At 39.6% G+C, this 22,251-nt stretch overlaps 1 long non-coding RNA gene across 2 annotated transcripts; it reads left to right on the forward strand.

Moving 5' to 3' along the window:
• Positions 1-241: 241 nt before the first annotated feature.
• Positions 242-21,911, forward strand: LOC109145312. Of its 2 annotated transcripts, XR_002046637.3 has the most exons (5): positions 242-1,711; positions 12,949-13,033; positions 14,583-14,758; positions 16,921-16,994; positions 18,800-21,911. It is a non-coding gene; the product is annotated as an uncharacterized LOC109145312 (long non-coding RNA). The 2 variants fall into 2 exon arrangements; XR_002046636.3 differs by lacking the exons at positions 16,921-16,994; positions 18,800-21,911 and having other exon boundaries at positions 14,583-14,907.
• Positions 21,912-22,251: the final 340 nt, after the last annotated feature.

Genomic DNA, 22,251 nt, shown 5'->3' on the forward strand with positions numbered 1-22,251 from the left:
GCGCGTTATCGGGACTGTTATCGCTTGTCAGGACCTCCGTCTCCCCGCATTACGTCAGTTTCAAGACACCAACACTATTAATATCAAAGGAGCCTTCGCGGAGGAAAGCGCCACCCCAGACGGAGCGCCCTTAAAGAGACAGTGCAGGCGGCCCCGCCGCGCGGCCCGCGCCGCCCCCCGCCGCCGCCTCCGCCCGCCGCCGGGCCACGGCCACGGGCAGCGCGGGCCGGGCCCGCTGAGCCGGGCGAGCCGAGGGGGCGCGTCGCCCCGCGGCCGCGGGGACCTGCGCTGAGTTGGAGCAGGGATAGCCGCAGGCCACAGGCGCGCCCCCAGCGCGGCCCGCGGGAGGCGGCTCTGCCCGCGGCTGTCACTGGGACCCGCGGCTGCCCTACGGGATTGGGAAAGGTGGCGGTGGGGATAAAAGGCGCGACCCACGCGCTCCAGTAGCTCCCGCCCTCGGGAGACCCCAGCCCTGCTCGGGGTCACCCGCAGATTTCGTGTCACCTCTCTGCGCCGTGCCCCCCGTTTGTGTGCGGGTGCTGAGGCGGGTGGGCAGTCAGTTCCCAGGTTGTGCGATGAGCAGTCCCGTTAGCGTCCGCGCTTTGATACTGGTCGCGGGTCAGCCCTGAACTGCTCCGAGAAAACCTTCACAACTTTTCCTCCTTGTGCAGAACTTTTTCAATTCGAAATACTCCGTTTTCCCCATACTACGAACTTCCAGAAGTCTACATGTCTGTAACAACTCTATCCAAGGAGAAGCAGTACATAAAAGGTTCCTATGAAAGGGTTTTAAAATCCCAAATATAGTAGGCGTTAAAAACTATGTAAACATTTGTTGGGAATTTGGACACAATTTTTCTGCAGTTAGGTGACTTTATATGGTGTGCTTTTCCTCCCATGCAAGTTGTTTTAAGCTGATTTTACGTTCAAATAAATGCATTCTGCTTGCTTGCAACTACTAACACATTATTTAAGGGAGAAGCTGGAAAAGAGTTAAATGCTTACAGTTTGAGAGATGAAACTGCTTCCCCCCAAGTACTTCAAATTACATAACTTTTTCCATACAATTTTACTCTTAAATACATGGTGAAGTGTAAAGTATAAAATCTTCAGAGATACACGGTGATGCAAATGAAACCCCTCTGTAAAACAGCGTTCTCAGCACTCGCTCCAAACTTAAACTTTCTTCATACATGTTTAGTATAATCCACTGGCAGATTTGTAAAGTAATTGCTTGTGTAAATCACCCAGTAACATATTTCCCCCTTAACTTCTTTTGTAGGATTGTCTGATAAAACACTTTATGAATAGAAAAGCAATAATTCACATACAAGAGGTGAACTTGTCATGTTGAAAATGGAAGGTTGCACGATTAGGCACACACAGTAGGATGCCCGACACAGGGAAAGGAGAACTCACTGATTATGTGTGGTACTCCTTCTATACCCATCCACAGAAAATGAGTTTGGAGAAGCAGAGACATTTATATGTGGAATGCGAAGGAAAGTAATATCAGAATTTAAAGTTTGTTACAAAGTCTGCCTTGATACTTCAGTACCTTATGCTTGGTAGCACCTCGCTCATATGCACACAGACAACTTTTCCTGACTTCATAAATTTACTTTTTCACAAGCTGCAAATGCCATGGCTGAACCACAGCTGAAGAGACGAGCCATTTCCACAAACTTTAGTGAATAGAGAATTCTGAAAAGTAAGTATTTTTGTCCTGTTCACATCAATTCAAATGTGTTCTTCTCAACAGTTTTGATTTTATTATTTTTGCTGAATATGTCAGCCCCAAGTGACTGTTCACTTGGCATATGTCTTGCATAGGAAGGGTTAAAATAGGCAGGTATTTTGTCTGATGACTTGGCTAAGCATCTTACAAGCAGGGCTTGAGTGGAAAATATTTAAACAAGAGTTATTTCCCTTTACTTCTCTGCTCTAGTGAGACTTATTAATGTCTTCTTATTTTAAGCCAGGAAATGATGCCCCCCACACCTTAAATCCCAGCCAGTTCTTATGTGTGGCTGCAGCTTTCCCAGATTTTATTCACATTATGACAGACAAGCTGTGAAGATCGATAACAGCAAAAGCACAGATTTCAACATGTGTAAACCTTGATAACAAACGCCTTTTTTTCACCTGTAGAACAGTATTATAGAGGTGTGTTTTTAAAGGACAGAAGTATCTCTGTGCATGCCCTTCTAAAATGAAACCACAAAGCCATTCGTAAGGAAAGATGAGAAGGACACAACATGTCTTCATAGTTTCAAGTAGACAACTCTAATGAAATACTCTATCTCTCAGAAAAAGTTTGTTACCGTATCTTTATTAGAAATGCTTTCATGATACGTTCTGCATTTCAAGTTAAAATAAAGCAGATCAAGAAGACATGAATCTGTTTATATTCACCACAAAGAACTGTAGAGAACTTAATAAAGGCAAAAATATTTTTATAAATTTTTTCAGGCAAATTATTTATTTATGAAATAATTTACAAAGAAAATTTTTACCTCATGGCTTAGATACATTGCATATGCTTATGATTGACACAATATGTTCAGGCTCAAAGGCCCATATAGACTTTTTTCCCTCTTTTTTTTTTTTTAAGTCCTAGCAGGAATATTTCAAAACAGCCAACTAATTCATGAAGTCATACAGTAATTGTTTGAGAGTTGTTTCCAATATAGGAAAATAAGTTATGTATATTGTTTTCATTCAAATATTTGTTGATTTGTTGTTAGAATGCTTTGACATTGACATGCCGCAAATTGCATTAGGAGAAATATTGTAGATTTTTTTTTCATTTATTATCTTCTGCTGTCAAACTTTTCCAAAACCACTTAAAGCAAGTTTTATTTCACTTTGTTCAAAACTCATAGTCTGCATGAAAGTAGGTTGTTTTTGAAATAACAGGTTCAGGTTTCTTTAATAGATAAGAGCTGAGGAAGTGAAGGAAAAGCAGCAAAGCTAAAAGATGCAGAGAAAGTGCTGCTTTCACTGAGAGGCATGAACAAAGTAACTTCTAAATAATCCTCGGGTTTTTTTACAGTCAGACACGTTCTCCATTGAGGGAGAATACAGAGGCCAGTCACAGTTGCTTCTTGAAAGAAAACAGTATAACAGTCATTGTTTATCAAGATGACATAACATGCCATTTTTGCCTTTATTATTTAATGCAGTTTCTCTTGTCGTTTACTCAGCGTAGATACAAAGAGGGATTAACAGTAAAGCATAAGCATACTTGTTTTACAATTTCAGCCTTTTAGTGCATAACTTACTTAAAGTACTAGGGCCTATAATCACAATGATTTTACCTGATGGAACATGCATTTCAGAAATATAATCCAACTGTTTACCCTAACACGTCATAAATTGCAATTCTTTACAAAAACCTCAGAGATTGACATCCGTTGCTCTTAAATGCCTGCTGCTTTAGCACATATCATCAAGAAAGTATTTCTGTATTATTCTCCCTCTGCTTGGTAGCATATTACTCGAATTCTAAAGACGGTTCTCTTATACTGTCTTCAGTAATGAACATTTTGAGAAGCACTTAGTTATGTGTCTGAGGCACTCCAGTGTGAGTTTCTTGAGATCATAAACACAGCAACTTGCAGGATTTCTGCAGACCCACTTCTTTTCTTCGCACAACTTTTGTCACATGAAATCATCAAGAAACTTTTGTTCCCTATCTTACACCCTGCACAGAGTCAAGTCTCTAAACTTCAAGTTGTGCGCCAAAGGCTAAAAACTATCACTGATTTTCAAAGAGATGGGACTGGGGACCCTAATGATGTGGTTGAAACGTCTCTGAAAAGAGATTATGTGTTGTGATAGAGAGGGCAGCGCTGAGAACAGCCAATGAAACAGCATGCAACTGAAGAGCTAATACCATGGCATCATCCCAGATTCAACAGATGTTTTCTAGGGGGATTGGATATCTGGTAATGGGAAATGGAACCTTTCTTTTCTATGTCACTGGTTTTAACACAGGCCAGTAGCAATGGAAAGTCAATAATAAGCAATGCTTGTTTGGTAGCTTTCTCCACTGCATGGTTGAAGAATGTCCTCCTGATTGCAGTGCACCAGGGCTGGCTGGTACTTCCCTGCACCCCGGTGGCGCTGCTGGTAAAAGGGCCTTGCACAGAAGTGCCTGGAAACCCTTTTCCCTGTGAGCCCAGGGAGGGATGAGGAACACTGACCGGGCATAGACTGCTCCTGCTAATGGTGTGTCTGCAGATAGTTAAATAACTCTGGCAGCCACAAAAGGTAATTTATCACTTTACACTATCATAAAATCTACTAGAAAATTAAAAATGCTAAAACACCAGACTCCCTAAAATCATTTACATGCAGGAATCCACATAATTGTATAGATTTTGATCTTAAAAATGCTATGTAAAAGGCATTCATCCAAAACTCTGAAAAGCCTCACATGCACATACACATACATATGAAGTAATACATAATGAGTGTCTCCCAACAAATATCAATAAAAGAGGTGGCAGCATTTCTTCCCACATTTCAACTGCAAGTTCAGCAATCAAAACAACCTGAGCCCCCTGTCTTGTCATCACCACCTGCCAGACAGAGCCGCTACCTTTCTCTCCCTCAATTCCATATTCATCCTCCCTCCAGCATTTCCAGCATTTCTAGGAAGGTTAATCTGGATTGGTTCAAAGTGCACTGAAGTCATTGGGAAAAAAAAAAAAGCTGTAAGTGAATTTAGTAGTTTTTACATTAGGTCCTATATGTGAGTATTTTTCAATCTTATTCCTAAGGTTTGTTGCTATACCATTGCAATGTTCTGAACATAATAATGTTAAAACTCACTACAGTGTCTCCTAATATAAAGCAACAATTCTGTACAATTGAAGTGTTTCGCTCAAAAGGAATTTTCTTTCACTTGATTTCTTGTAAATACTTTTTTCTTTTCCATTTGTGACTTCTAATTGTGTTCAAATCTTCATTTTAATGTGACAGACTACAAACAACATGCTTTTATTGCAAAAGATTTATTCACATCGATACTGATGCAAGGTCTCAGATTTAGTTTAGGGAAATAAAATATCTTGCAAATATGTTTATTTCACTTTGGAAAAAGTGCACTTTCCATTCCATTATGAACCTCAAATGCATAGCCACAATATATGGCCCACAAGGTGCAGTAATAGCACTTGGGAATCTCAGAAACACAGGGCATTGGTAAAATTACCAAGATGCTGTCACTATTTCTAGTTTCAAATGGAGGGAAAGTCACTCAAGGTAAACATGGCAGTGTAACACCTGGTCTTTAGTGGTCTCTCCCAGTCTCCTATGAAACTTCTAAGCACACACAAGAACACACAAATAGGTACATTCAACCAGACTAATGTATCTAACTTTCAGAGTGCTCAATCCTTTGTGTAAGGAAGGGCTTGACCCTAATCTGGCCTTTCCCTCTGGATCGTGAGCCAGTCCATCTTGCAAAGAACTAATGAACCACTGCATTCTACAGTATTTTTAGAGCAAAAAGGGAAAAAGATCAGCATGTTCACAGAATCACAAAATCATAGAATGTCTGAGGCTGGAGGGCACCCCTGGAGATCATCTGGTCTGATCCTCCTGATCAAGAAGGGCCAGCTACAGCCAATTGCCCATGATCGAATTCCTCCTTTTGGAGACTTCATGATTCTCCCATAATCTACATGACTGCTACAACTTGTTCCTGGTCTGAGACAACTCAGAGGAGCTTTCTAATCTGAGTGAGGAGCGCACCCTGACCCGCTTTCTGTCTGACCTCTGCATAAGAATTAATACATATCCACAACTCTTTTAATGGTTAGTCTTTGGAAACAGTAACCTAACAAGAATGCTACCTTGATTAACACTAAAGCTTGTTGACACCAAGATTAATACATACCACATTCTCTAGTTGTGAAATGGTAGTGCCAGTGCCTTTGTTGAAAAACATGAAACAACTGTAGGCATCCTTTAAACTTATTCAGGAGTTTGTTGCATTTTCCTCAGTGCTTATCAGTCTTGAAAGAGGTTTCCTTTGGAAACAGTCATACTTTTAGGGAGGAACACATCAATCTACACAAGCAGCAGCAGCCTTAGCTCACTTGGTTCGGCTCTCTCACTAAGAAACCTCATTTCTGTTCATACCTCTCACTCTTCAGGAGCTTGATCACGTGCCTGTACACAAGGTTTTACTAAGTACAGTGTGAATCAGGTAAAAATAATGCTGATGGATCAGCATTCATTTACACTTGGGATCTTGACGTGGTAAAGTCCAGATCATGACCCAGAAAACATGTGTCCATGTCTACTTCAATGCCTGAACAAACTGACTCCACAGAGGGCAAAAAAGTAGTCTTTACTACTTTGATTTTTTTTTTTCTCCTTCCTGACTCCACTGTTTTTAGTTCCTTTCACTGCTCACATAAAACAGACAGTTACCTTATGACATACTAAAATATTTATGTGCTAAGACTTCTTATTTAACAATGGCCAGAGATAGCCGTAATAAGCTGGTGAAAAACCTGGGTAGTTTGTGCAATTTTCCTATATGTGCTATTTTTTTTTCTAGTTGGTGTATGCATCAATGGAACAACAAAAAAACCAAAACAACCTAAGCCAAAACAAAAATCCATCTCAAGCCAAGTAACTCATCTCTGATCAATCCCTTCCCTCCTAGTGCTTTAGCATTGCAAAATACGCTGATATTATGGACATTAACATGCTCACTGAAATAAGGATCATTAGCTATTTTTAAATAAAGGAAATAAAGCTGTGCATTACATTATGACTAATATATGTAAGAGTCACTCATATGGTAACTTGTAAATAGAACATTTGTGATTAATAGGTTTATATTTGTGGAAAAAGGCATCCTTTTGAAAGACTGATGCATAGGATATGGGCAGAAATTAATCTGCACTATTTAGAAATTAGAGCAGTAAAAACAAATACAGAGAATTTGAAAGTTATATCTAAGAAAGAGCTATGTGACCTTCATGAGCCCTTCGTCACAGAAGCCAGAATGGCACATAGGAAGCACTCCTGGAGGTAATTGTACTGGTGCCCTGTTTTTCCTTGTCAGGAGCTAGAGACAGCCCAACTATCAATCCAAAGATGCAGCGAGTAAGTTGCTCACTGTGATGCAAATTCAGATGAGTAAATTCACTGCACTGAAAAATTAACTATTTTCTGAGGAATGCAGGTGACATAACCACAGAGTGAATCCAGACCAACAGTGGAGTGTGCATTCTCAAAAAGTAAGCTCAGAGAAGAGAGACATTTTGGAAAGCCTAGAAAAACACTGGGTTTGGAATTTTGCACATTGCTGTTTGATTTGACTTTCACATGCTTTGCTGAGGGTGTGAATCAAAAGAAGAGACCCAAATCTGAAAATAGAAGTACCAGCTAAAAACAAGCTACGAGGTATAGCTTTTATGGAGATGTGTGTACCTAGGCCGTTAATTATGACAAGCAGCCCAGTGAGGCTGTCAGGCAAAGAAAAGTAAACAAAAGGATGTATCAGAGAAAGGAGCACCTCTCCTGTAGCAAACTTCATGTGTCATTGAGACTCTTGAGTATGAGAACCTGTGTAAGGACAAAATCCTTTTTTCCTTTCTTCGTAATGCCATTCTTGTAGATATGCAAGTATTAGAAGAAAAAAAGGCTACTTGGGAAGGGCTCATGCATAGCAAATTTGTTTTCCCCCTTCCCCACCAACTGTAATTACAACCATTCAGACAAAGCTGGTTTTCCCAGTAGGACTGGCTGAAAACGCACTTCATTTACATGGCCTAATTGGGCTTTTTCGGCCAAGGTTGTTCTATACACTGACACTAGGACTCGGTACTTAACATTGAAAAGTTCATTCTTGTGGTTTGAAGTTAAGGATTTCATTACTTTGAAGTTACAAAATTCAGAATGAAGGTGTCTCTTTTAACACTGGTGCTTCAGTAGTGTGTACATGCATAAGAATAATATCTGTAATTATACTGGCCTCAAACAGCAAAGAGTCTGCAAATTAAACAGACAGTCATTTTATTTTTTTCTTTCTTTATGAGAAAAATAATTGTGATGTATATGCTATTGCATGAACTGTTGGTTATATAGTCTTGTGGCCTTCAGAAATCAGTACAGTGAGCAGATCAGCTATTCGTGAAGATCTACTACAGAAAAAGTTTAGGAAAAATCAGCTTCTTCTATATTCTATTTATATTAAGTAAGACTTGGTTATTTTTATCATTTATTATTTTGTTTGAAACTGTCTTGTCTCACTCAGCAAGACACACAGTTCATGAATATGTATCTTATAACCTTTTCTAAGTCAAGTGCACAAGGTTTAGTTTCAGGGTCTTCCATATTGTATATGTCCTCTACAATCAAGAAAGGTTTTGCACAGTCATCAGTGCAAACTCGAGCCATGTCTAGAAAGACAATTAACATAAATATTTCAGCAGACCTTGGTGTAGACAAGATTCCAGCAGCCGAACCTGTTTTTCCGCATATTTAATTGCCACAGTAATTAGAACATAAGGGTTCAAATCCACAAAGACATTTGGATGCCTAATTCTCATTCACTTCAATTGAGAGGTGGCACTTACGTCTCTTTATGGATGTAGAAGACACAGAAACCTCAAGAATCTTATCTGTTCTAAAACTCCCAGACAAATATTGCTATCAGCTTCTTCAGAGCAGCAAGAGTTTTATTTTAATTCCTGATGAAGGTACATCTTAAGCACAGAAAATTACATGACAACAATGGAGGCTGTACTTGTCTCTCACCTCTTTTCCACCCATCCAATCATTTTGAACCATGGGAAGTTCCCAGATTGTGAGATGCTTTAAGAAACTCAAAAAAATCAAAATTTTCTCTGATGACTGCTGGAAAATGAAGCTGGCAGTTTACGCTGTTCTGTGGTCTGATAAAACCTCATGAAGCTGGTGGGACAAGCATGGCTCTATACCCCTACTTAATCCCCAGATGTAAAGAGAAACTGTGATCACACTGCCAGATGTAAACCCCTAAGAAAGAAGTTTCTGGACCTGCGTTTGGCTGTCCATGTCTGGGCTGATGCCCAAAGGTTGGACCCACTGTGCTGCACTGTCCTGCTCCTCCCAAGTCATACATCCATATCTCTTTGCTCAAGCTGTGCCAAAATTCCTCCAACTGCACTGTAAGCCATAGAAAGTAGAAAATTACCTTGTCTCTTTTATTAATTGCCAGTTGAAAAATATAGTATCTGGGACAGGGAAAAGGGTGGAATTTCCTTCTTTTTAGGGACTTTGTCTGGAAACAACAGCTAACCTTCGGAGGCATGTCTCCAGAGCCACCTGTGTGGGCAACAGAGAGAGTGATGACTACCATCAGCTGCCATTGGAAGGAGTTTCTCTCTTTTCACCCCTAACTACTGAAGAAGACCAGCCTCTTAGTTTAAGCAACTGGGTTTGTTATTTGTGTGATATGAATACACACCCAGAGTTACATGATTAATCACAATCTCCCCACCTTTCTTCTTTAAGCTTCAATCTGAGTTTTGCCTACATATGTCGTGTAACCATAATGATACTTGCTAAATAAATGTTAGAAATAGGGAAAGTGTATCTCCCAAAAATAGAGCTTAAAGCCAGAAGAAACCATTACAAGCTTTGGTTTTTCTTTCTGCATAATTCTGGCCACAGAACACTCAGTACTGGCTGTGCCAGGCTATAACTGCTGTGTGAAGATAGTATATCTTTCTGAAGATGTCTGTCTTGATTTAAACACTTCCAGTGTTGAAGGATTCACAGCACTCCTAGGTAAGATGTTCCAGTGTTTAAATACCATCACTCTTTAAAATGTCCCTGACCTGATTTAGTATAACTTCAGCTTCCAGTTCTACTGTGTTTTATTTTATTTTGTTTTAGTTCAGTTTAGTTTATTGACCTATTTTATTCTAATGAGACCCTCTCCTCCATATACAGACTTACAGAGTATAGTTTCCTTCTCTCCCTTAAAGCAAGCAGATGAAGTTTCCTTCATGCCGTATCCTGGATAATTTCTACGTTTTCATCATTCATTTAAATACTTTTTGATATATAGATACTACACCCAGTCAAAGGTTAGACTTATTCTGTTCACTTTCAAACTTAAGTGCTTTTCTTACTTCGTGTCCACTCTTAGTGCAAATACTTACTTCATTAGTATTTGAGATTCACATATAACTAATATAAACATATCTGTCCAAGCAAGACCCCAGAGATTGACTTTTTTTTTTTTTAATTTAGACTTATTTGTCAATACCGAATGTTTCAAAATCACTTCCCACTCTTTGTAGAAAACTGTTTTCTTCTTTAGGGCTTTTTCTTCTTTTTTTCTTTCTTTCTTTGAAAAATTATTTGAAAATTACTGTAATAAGCACAACATACTTCATTCTCAGACTTCTCATGGCAAGAGCCTCACTAGCATAATTTACTAGAGGCCCTAAAAATAAAGGATTTCCTTTCTAATGGTAAGAAAGAATCAGTCATTAGTTGTAGTTTCTGTCACAAGCCTGGGCAGCAATATCACTAAATAGTACAGAGTCACTTTTTCTATACTGACTATTATTGCTTGGGCTTTAATGAGAAAATTCTGCCTGCTGAGACACCAAGTTATAATCTTTCAAATGAAACCGAGCTAATAACTATTCCCATGACAAGACAAATCTGCAGGCACTAACTAAGTTAGTGGCTATTATGCTTCACACTTAATCTTGAATATGATAGATAGGAAGTGGAACTAAGGGGAATATTGAACAGCAGAAGAAAGTGTTCCTCTGAGGTGATAACTAACTTGTGACAGGGCCTTGAACATCTTTCTTTGCATTCAAATCAAAGCAAATTGAAGTAATTTAGTCCTCTGGAAGTGCCAGATGTAAGATTTGCACAGGTTTTGTCATCATGAGAACTTCTAAGCCCAGACACCTGCATCAAGCAGGTTCCAGGGGGGAAACCCAAGTGAAGAAGAAAGAAGACAGCCTGTGCATCGCTATGCTGCAGCGAGAGCAGGTCTGCAGCAGCTTGGGGCACTCACAGGGCGTCCCCTGTTTGATGGAGACAGCACCTACTCCTGTCACACAGGTCTATGAGGTGCTTCACAGACCAAGCACCTATTTGTGCACCAGTGTCAGCAGATTGCCACTTGTCTTGTGCTGGTGGTCAGTGTTTGTGGATCACCATTCTGCTAGAGGTCCAACACAGGTTACCAAGGTGCCAGGAGGACAGCAACCCCGCCATTCCCACTGCTTATAGACCAGCTCCTTTCAACATCTGATTTCCAACAGAAATGTGCTACAGCATGAAACTTCAGCTGTGGGTGGAACAAAACCCGCAAGCACATCTTTGTGCCACCAGGTTTCATCCCTAGCCTGTACCATCCCTAGAGCAGCTGTTAGCCAGTCAGCCTCAGACCTATGCTCAGCAACAGGGGCTTGGGTGGTGCTGACTGAATGCATGTTTTTAGTTCTTTGTGGTTTTCTAGAGATTGTTGAAGTTAGTTTTATTCCAATTTGAAAGCAGATCAAAGCTATTCAGCACCTCCATTTCTCTTGAGGATGAGGTTCCTGGAATGGCTGAGCACTGAGGAGCTCTAAGTGCCTGCCATGGCACAGCAGCCCAAAAGGTGCTTGTGTACACAGAAGTGAACAGACAGCAGATCACAAAGGACAAGATGGATAACCACAGATACAGATGCCTGGTCACTGAAGAGCATGACATGCTGGCACAGTGGCACCTTCAGTGGCACATTCCTTTCCATCCTTTTCTGCTTTTATTTGTTTGTCTGAGCAAATGTCTTAGGAAACTTTTTTTAAAAAATGAATTGTTTAAATGTCAAATATAAATTGTGACTTATTTTAAACAATGTGTGTGTTTTAACCGGCTCTTTGACATTAAAAAGCATATTTTGTCTCACAACCTGCTTAAAGCAAAACAAAAAGCTAAGCTACAGCTCTTTACAAACAATGAAGGCAATAAATATAGTAAATTACTGTTTTATGTGAGACAATATACTAATGTTAACTGAAGCAGTGGAATTAGAAAACAAACTCCCTCTGGGAACAATTCTCACACCCTTGTTTTAGAAGGAAGCAGAGTTTACTCATAAATAATTTAATGCATTTACTCCTGCTAGACTGGACTGACAGGTCTTCCATATGCTGAAGCTTTGCTTCTCTGATAATTGCAAACTTTTTCAACTGAGAAAGTTGTCAACTACAAAGGTCTGTACGGTCACTGTAGGACTATCTAGGAACATAAAGATGTGCTCTATAACACAGTATTACTGAATTTAGCTGTCATGCCAATCATCATTTAATAATAATATTCCTTCAGACCTATTTCTGTTTATGAGCATGTAAATAATCTCTTCTTCCGAGTCATATAAAAATCCCTTAGCAACTTTAACAGTTGCCTACATGAACAAGCAAGAGAAAGGAAAAGACGCATTATTATCTGGGCTTATTTAATGCAGTTCAGCCACTAGAATAAAAAAGAAAACAAGGCAGCTGAGTCTGTAAGCACAGCATGATCTGTGCTTACAGACTCAGCTGTACAGCAGTACAAAAGAATCAGAACAGAGACAAGAACTGTATAAATTGTGTCCCCTGTTACCTGCCTCAGAAAGTGGCCTCACAAAATACTGGACTTTGTTATTAGATTGGTTAACTCTTCCTCTTCATATCTAATTTTCGTACTTTTACCTACTTTATTCACAGTGTTGCTATATCTTCTCTCAACTCACAGATACAGATTCAGAGTTTGTTAAACCTGTTTTCAGCACTGAGAGTACAGAGCTATTGTAATCAGTGGCTTCTCTCATCCTTTTGACTTAATCTATCTCTATTAATCACTCAAATGCATGTTCATATGCATGCTATGTACCATCTATCCCTAAATTCAACCTTTATGTGGCTTTTCTTTTCACAGATGACTCTCAGGCATCACAGCTACCCACAGATTTCTTAAGACTCGAGTGGAAGAGAACTCGGAAACTGGTCGTTTGACTCAAACAGTAAGAATTTTGGCACTGTTTTTTCCCAAAGATTATTATTCACAGTTGCTTATTCCCTGGACGGCCAGGGCCAATCTTGGAGACCATAGGCACAGATCTGTCAGCATTTCAGAGCCTGCTCTAATCTAATTTGTGGCTGTGCAAGACTGCTATTTAGACTGGTCACTAAGTAGCTGCAAGCCTTGCTCCAGTCTCAGGAGGCGAGACCATTAGGAGCGTTGTGAAAGAGCTGAGTAACCGTAGCATGAGGGGAGGCCACCACTCCTGACACAGCTCTAGCACTTATCCTTCCTGTGGAGCTCCCCAAACCACTCCCACCGGTGCAGGAGTTACCACTCTTCTTTTGCTACTCACTGCAATCCGAGGAGCTGGAGGACGATCTGATGCTGCTATTGCTGGTCTAGCCCTCCCACAAATTCCAGCAGGGAAAGACAGTGAAAATTATCTGGGAATGAGCTGAATCAGCTTCTTTTGTGTCGGTGCCATGGCCGCACCCGCTGTGTGGCCAGTTCCACCCAGCACTCATCAGCTTCTGAGTAGGAATTGGTGAAGGCTTGTGTGTTTCTGGACTTCCCCCCATGCTGGGAGACCAATAAACCGGGTCTGGGAGTAAAAGGACTAAATTTAGGTCTCTGCCTTGGGTTTTTCATAGGCAAAAATTGGATCTCACCATCTCCATGGGATCCTGGAATGAGTATGTAAAGGCCTTCACAAGAGATAGAGTTGTGATGTGCAGATTCTTTGTTCAGGATTTACAGGAAATTGGCCAGTGGCTGCTGGTGCAGGAGGGCCCGGACTTGCAAATTCCTTGGTCAGTGGTCATGTGCTACATTCCTCTGAAGACAGGGAGAAAAGCACAAACCTCAGCACCGTCATCTTGGGATCTGCCTCTGTAAAGGAAAGCAGCAGCCCAGCAGCTGGCAGCTGCTCCACCTTTTAGATGTATAAATGAGTGATGTTTGAACGTGCTCCTGAACCGTGTTACAACCACGACCCAAAAGCATCTGGGGCACACACGCTTGAGTACAATCACAGTGTCTTAGAACATTTTTAAGTACGAAGAGCAAAAGGCTGATAAATTGCTTCTGGACACTCATCTCAAGCATGTGACGCCAGCTCAGAATCTGTCACCATTTTCAAGTTGCAGTACCTTTATCTCTGGTGCCCCACCCCAACAGGATTTGCACACAGCCTTTCAGATACCTGCACCCAGGAGTGCTCAGGGTAGTAAGCGCTATGCAGCACCCAACGTCAAAGAAAATATCAACAGCATGTTGAATAACTGGTTTGATGTGTATGCTTCACATAGGTGATTTTCAGTGGGTCATCACCCTTCTATTGTACTCTTGTTTCCTAGAAATGCCCTGAAAGGGGCACATTTATAGTGTCTTGCTGATAGGAACATTCCTACATTTGTCAAATACAGAACATTGATGCCACTAGTGTTTTAGCTTGTGTCTGATTTAACTGAATAGTCAGACTTGAACTGGGTAGAGAATAGGTTAGTCTTACTGTCATTTTTGTTTGTTTGTTTGTTTGTTTTTTGTAGGATCTATAAGATACAAAGCGTTGCTACAGAGACAAGAATGAGACACTGAGAGACTTCATCTCACAAAAAGAAGTAGTTGATCATGGTTTCACAGAGGGCACTGTGATGTGCCTGTCTGATATGCATGACCTTGTGTTAAAGAGACTTCTGAAAGTGTTCATGCTGCTATTTACTGGGTATCAAATTATGTATATGTGCTTATTAAGAGAATAATATGTGAGTTTGCCTATAATCGTTGTAGATAATATTGTTATACCTCAAAAGTAAATGGAAATCTTTCTCAATACATTTTCAATGTATTTATGTGAATGTACTTCCTGTATTATTATGGGCATTTTCATCACAGGAGTATATACGGGCTAAATTTTACAGATAAGCTTAGTCTCATCAGTTTTGCTGAACCACTGGAAGTTCAGCCAGTATGTTTTTTCATATAGAGGAAAGAAAAAGTTTTTAAATGCAAAAAAGCAATCATGAAACTTCAAGAGGTAGCAATCAGGGCTTGAAACACAGAAGCTCTAGAGGTGTGCACTCAAAATCAAACAACAACTTGACTTGATTTCAAACCTTAGCTCCACCAAGCCTCCTAGGGTCTGGGATGGTCCATCTAATATATGCCTGACTCATGCCTATATATTAGGGTGTTTTAATTATTACATCTCAGAGTTGCCATAAGAATGCAAATATTCTCTATTACCAGTTTTTGCAGTCAGAGACACAAAGCAAAAATCACATATAAATGTTAAACCTGGAAATATTCGGATTTGTGCATCCAGGGTAAAATATTCCTGGAATTTAAGAACAGCATTAGCTAAGTGATTATCTAATATACAATGGCAATACAGGCTTAATTTTTTCTGATTTGATTCTTGCTTCATCTCCAACAGCTGTGGTTTAGTAAGGCATCCAACCCCGATAAAAGTAATTCCTGTGATAGAAGCTATACCACAACGCTTGGCACTTTGTTCTAATGTTAAAAATGTGTTCCATATTTCTCATGGAATTTGTTTAGCTTCTCCTTCCAGCCATTAGATTGTGTTATGTCTGCTGAGACTGAGAAACCCTTTATTATCAAATTTTGTTCTCATATATGCATATGTGTATATATATATTTTTTTATATATTTATATCCAATCAAATCCTTTATTTCTCCCATATATCTTAACGCTCTAGGAACCTTGAACTCTTCTCTCTGCTAAATCATGAGCAGCAGAACTGGGCACAGTAATTCCAGTGCAGTGGTAATTTAACTTTGGCAAAGATTTCCAAAATGGCTTTTTGTCTACAGCATCACTATTACAACTCATATTAGGCTGACTATCCAGCTCAACCATTTAAGACTATTTCAGACCATGACCTCAATTCTTTATGGATTGCTTTCCTTGTTCTTGTGTTCACAACATTGCCTTTTCCCATCCTGAAACATTTTGGTTCACCACAACTAGCTTACTAGGTCATTCTGTACCAACAGCCTGTATTCTGTGTTATTTATCTTTCTTTCAATCTTTGCACCATCTAAAATGTGTAACTTTTATATCCCGCCCAAGAAATTGCTAAAAGCATTATAAGTAGTAGGCCAAGCTAACTGATGGTTGCAAAGACTCAGGAAAATCAGAGTTCTCTGATTTTTTAGTACAGTATTAGCTTTTTTTTTTAGATTGATCCTTTTTCCCAGTGTTTCCTAGTCAACTCTTTAAAAATTGTTGTTATTATATGCATGTTATTTGGACTTGCTGATTTTAAAATGACTAATTCTGGTAGCTCTGTTTATCATCACTCTCCCTCATTCCTAAAGTGGAAAGTTTCAATTAATATATAGTACTATCACATTTTTTTCCCCTCAAACATAAACCATACGCACTTATATAGCACTTTTGCTCTTTCTCTATTGGTCAAATTGTTTAGTAATCAGTCAACACTATCATTTTGATTCTGTTTGCCCTCAATATTCCTAACATACTCTTTTTGTTACCTTTACCCATTTTCTTCTGAGTTCTTTTGCTCTCCACCTCAAATTTATATACTTCCTAACTTATTGTCACTGCTGTCATCTTTTTATTTCTTTGTGTAGGCAGATAGACAGTTTTAGAGAGATACATATTGGGGAAAAAATTGAGAAGTATTTGTGATAATCTTTAGAGAAGGTTGAATTTCCCTGTAAGGCATACTGGTTTTTTTAATCCTCTAAACATCCTTTTTGACTTGGAGAGTGGTGGAACCTCTAGTAGAGTCAACCAGTAGAACAACTCCTGGAATAGTAGATCAACTTCTACTGCTTTGTCTGAATTATTATTTGTGTTCTTCTGTTTACTTCCACCCCCATCCCACCTTCACACAGAGAGGATTGTTTTCCACGTAGAAACACTCATAGCAGCATGGAGAAGCCAGCAGGGAAGCACTAATGAAACAGAGGTATGGTGCAGAACATGTAATTAGATTTGAATTTGAAGTGTAACAGCAAAAGAGTGTAGCTGACGGAAGTATCAACTATGCAAGAAGACATATAGTGTAACATTATTTCCCTATAGCTCTGGTCTGACCATGGACAAATTATTATATTCAGTCTTGGGCACCTCCTTAGTAATTTAGAAGGAATTCAGAGAAGAATGACAGAGTGATTACATGCTGATCAAATAAGACTGAGGCTATGGACACGTGAAAAGAGCTCAAGGCTTGAGCCTGGAGCAAGATGTATCATTGCATTTCCATACAAAGAAGCTAAGCATGATTATATGTATACAACACAATCTAAATACATAACTCTGGACTATATATCTACAGAGAGTTACATTTAAAATTTGTGTTAAAAGAATGTTCAGATTGCAAAATCAAGCATTCAAGTGGTAGGAAATGCCAGTGCAATTTTAGCTTGGTGCCTTTGTGAATATTCATGATGATACAGCCTGTAGCTGTATGATCTGTCAACAGTGTATTTTTTCATACTCACATCCTGGCTAATGTTTACCTCTGCTTGTCTGATCTCTGTTTTGGTCTTCTGCTTGCCACAGTTCCTGCTTCCCCTATCTCTTATCCTCTCCTCCATCCACTGTCTGACACTTCTTCTATTTGTCCATAATCCTTGCTCCCTGCTTCTTAAGCTTCTCTTTTGGCTCATACCACTTCCTTCTTCTAGTCTTCTCTTAGCATTTCTCACCTTCCTCATCTCTCCACATTAGTCAGGCCATCCCTCTATACTTCCTACAAATGTCAAAGCAAAGGGAATGCTGAGAACACACAAAAGCCCAAATTCCTGCTCCCATGCATGATATTCAGGCCCACAAAGGCATGAACAGCTGGGACAAAAATTATAAAGGCTTTTTCTACCTTTTCAGGTCTCTTAAAGTAAGCTCAGCCACTCAAGAGGAGGCAAGGTTTTGTAAGAGCTCTTTTGTTGTTGAGCTTGCTGAATTAAGGTAGAAATTTTGAAGAATGTAATCAACATAACAAGGGTCTTATGTGTAAGTAGTGGATTTTTTTTCCCTTGGAATTGTGTAGTTTGACAGGGGTGTCAGGGGGTGACAAAAAGCATAGGCCTAGTTCTAGCGGTCATCTTCTCCAGAAACTGAAAGTCAAGTGTGTGCTGCAAGGCACGTGTCTGTTACAGCTTCTCAAGAGAAAAGAATGTATTTTTTTCTCTCTTGTGATAGACTTTTCCCCCTTAATCCCAGTTTTAGGGAAGGATGACTTGTGCTATTCTGTACTCTCCAAAAAAATAAGCTCAAGACATTAATGTGGAGACTAAAAATTCTGTCCAAATGGTCAAAAGTCAACATATCAGCATGGAGGAAGAGTAACAAGAAGTAATGGCAGCCGTAACTGTAGACGGGTCTAACAGCCCTTCTGTACCATGGAGAGAAAAACTGGCGACACAGTGGCTTGGGGAAAAACATAACGCCCTACAAATATCTGGCAAGTACAATGGAAAGGATGGACACAAATTATTTAGGATTCCCTGAGTGGAAGTTAAAGCATGAAACAGTGGTATGAAATAAGCTCATAAGGGAACAAATGCAAACCCTTTAAATTTGTTTCTGCACAAAAATATGAAGTGTAGTATGGGGAATATGAAGTGTGGCACAGAGGAGGAGCTGGACTGGATGATTTAGTAGAACTTTTCCATCTCTTTTCTCTTAACTAATGGCAGAAAACTTACCAATAACCAATATGAAAAAAAAAAAATCCTGCACACTTCATCTAGTCCCTCTCTGTCTCTTTAGGTGGAGACTCTGCTCTCCTTATGTATCCAAAGAGAGAATGGATCAAGAAGATGAAGAAACATCTTCAATCAGTAAAAGAGTTGCAGTCCTTCATGGTTTAGCTGTGGGCAAAAGGCAGCCAAGCTTCTTCCTTTAACCAAAGAAGGAGATTCACATACAAGAAGATTAAGAAAACATCAAGACAATACTTTTACTGCTGTGTAATTTATACAGTCTCTTGAGAAGGGGAAAAAGAAAAGAGTCAAAATGTATTTTAATGGCTGCATTAGAAATGGACAGGATTATAGTTTACAGCTTTTATATTACTTCTGCACTTTGTAGAGAAATATATTATAAATTTCAGTGATAATTTAAGGATTTAACTTCTAATCTAGTCTTCTAGGCAAAAGAGTATTTAGTTCTCCACACCGACATTCTTTTGGATAGGTAAGGATGGCATGAAAAGTATCTCCTAAAAATTAATAACTTGCAGTCTGCTCAAATTTTCCATCTCATTGTCTCCTCCCTTCCCAAATAAGAGACCCTTATTTTATGATATTAAATAGCCTTAGAGTGAAACAGCTTACACATTCTTAAAGGAAACTATTTCCTGATAGCAGGTTCTTCAATACCAGCTGCTTCAGGTGGAGACAAATTCCTTTTGGGGATTACACGCATTTCTAAATATTACCTGATGTAACTCTTACAAAAGACTATACTCAATTATCTGATAAGGTACATGATAAAACTTCTTATGACCTAGAGCCACGAGACTAAAGCTTCGGTCAGAGACAGGGTGGATGTGGGACTCAGGGAGCAGTTTATGGGTGAGAGATGGCAACTGTTTCCTATATGGCCCAGGACTGGAGTAGCTGGGTCCAGCGTGGTGTCCAAAGGTGATTTCCTGGTGTCAGTCACAGCTCACATCCTCCCACAGAGAGGACTAAGGTTACTTAGGAGACAGCCCCGCAGTAGTAAAGCCATGATGAAGAAAGCCAGAAAAGTCCCAGCATGGAGTCATACTTGAATGTGTGAACACTGTAGTGGGAGCTGCTGATCTCCTCTCTCTGGTCACCAGTGCTGGGACATGAGGAAATGGAGTGAAGCTGAGTCAGGGAAAGTTCAGACTAGGCCTTAGGAAAAGGTCACCAAGAGCCTGATCAGTCACTTGAACTGGCTTCCCAGGAAGGTGGACATGGCACCAAGCCTGAGAGGGATCTAGGGCCATCTGGACAATGCTCTTAGTCATACAGTTTAGTTTTAGGTAGTTCTGTGAGGAGCAGGGAGTTGAACTTGACCCTTAGGTCCATTTCAATTCAACATATTCTATGATTCTATGTATGTACATTGAGCATTATAGGTTGGGCAGGCAATTACAAGATAATAATAGTAATCCGCTGTTACAGTTGAATAGGGGTTATATTTACAAATCTTTTTGTCTGAGATGTTTGACACTACCACAGACAGAAAAACAGTAATTATGAAATAATAAATAATCTTGTTCTGACTTAGAGGTGGGCAAAATAGCTCTAGGGCTTCACAGACCTTTTATCTCACTTTCCAGTAACTTTCAGCCTCAGTAGTGGACACAGTGGTGGGAGCTAGTGCTATTTCTCAGTTTTGTGTCATGCAACTGTCACAGGCAGAGCCAGAGCTCCAGACAGTTTATTAAAGAATCTCTGCCATTGAGTTAAGAGATGCTTTCTAAACTCTTTCTCAGAGAGGAGTCAATGTGTGGATGGATCCTGTCTTAGCCCCAGACTTTGCCAATGATTTATGTGCAAAGAATTATACAGGTGTAACTGAACCTTTATACAACTTTGTCCTGCAGAATTAAGGATGGCAAACCAGATATATTTTTATAAATATATATGGTTTATCATGATAATGTTTAGATGAAAAGATCTTAATGAGAATTATTTACTACAGAATATAGTAACTGTAACAACTATTATAATATAGTGCAATATGAAGCAATATTGAAAAAATTATATTAAAAGCAATTGTATTAAAGCAATTTTATTAATGTTAGCAGACCCAATTATTAAATAGAGATTGATGTTTTACTCACTCATACCAACGACAGTGGGCAAGTCTCTTTAGCTCAGCCTCAAGGAATAACCTTTAGGAGCTTCCCCAGTCAAGGGAGGAATCTCTAAGCATATACCCCAACAAAAGATATATTAGAAGACCCTACTCTTAAAATTTGGCACTGGGCTTTTATATATGACTGTCATATGTCTCCAGGCCTGCTGTGTTAGGTCAGCAGCTTTAGATAATTTATCAGTAGTATCACCTGTTTAGTCCTTTATCCGGGTATTTTACCGGGTCTACCTTATCTTATCTCAGTATCAGGATGTTTAACTTTGGGATTGATGAGTCAGGCTGGTTTCAGCATTGTTCAACACCAAAAACAGCATGACACCCCCTATTCATTTACCACTGATAGCTTTGCAAATAGGGCATTGTTCAAGTTGTGCTCCCCACTCTAGGCAGAGCATCCTGGTGCAGCAACATACCCCTTTGAGCTGGCCTGTGTGCCACCAGTGGCAAATACAGCATAGGACGGTCCCTGTCCGAGTTCAGATCATGTCCAGGTTTATGGCTGAACAAATGAACCTTTGAGAATTTTGGCTTAAAGGTTTTTACTGTCCCAAATTCCATGTTATTCTGTTTTCTCTAATGTAAGAGCTTTCCTTTCTGTATTATTTAAATATGCAGCTATACATGATAAAACATTTTACTTGTAACTGCTTCCCTATTTGCCAAAAGTATTTCTTAAATCCACCTTCTTCCACAAAGTCTCTCATCTCTGATCTGCATAAAAAGTTCATCATGTTAATTCAGATTTATTAAAAACCAAACCTGCTCAGCTATAGGATTAACACATATTCAGATCATGATACGCATAATTTGAACTTAAGGTCTATCACAGAAGTTGCATGTTTAGAAATTTATAACTTTCTGTTATCATCTACACTCAGCTGACTAAATGTGATCCTAAAATTATGACAGTTGCAAAACCATGGATTCTGAAGCTCACAGAGTACCCTCATTGAGGCAAAAGCAAATGATATAAAAGGAGTTTTGAAAAAATAAAGTAGAACACTGACTGGTGACTGATGCCTTTATATTTGCTGTCTCTGGGAATCAAGAAAATACAAGTGAAAATCCAGGGGACACTTTCAGGGAAAGATTTGTTTCTCATTAGAAAGGAACAGGTTTGTTTCATGTATGAGGAGAAGAAATCTTGCAGCTCCCTATTCCTCTGGCTCTTTATATGGATGGTTGGTATTACCCATTCCCACCCTGCTGCTCTGCAGGGTCTGGAGTGACTGATGTTGGACAACAACCATGGCACACTCTTACTATCTGTAAGTTTTATAGAATACCATGCAAAGACAGGACCAAGGCTTTTCCAGGGGCAAATTCCCTGAAAAACAGTATCAATAAGGGTGGGTGTGAACGGATGG

This window comes from Corvus cornix, chromosome 2, assembly GCF_000738735.6.
Source record: "Corvus cornix cornix isolate S_Up_H32 chromosome 2, ASM73873v5, whole genome shotgun sequence".
NCBI lineage: Eukaryota > Metazoa > Chordata > Aves > Passeriformes > Corvidae > Corvus > Corvus cornix.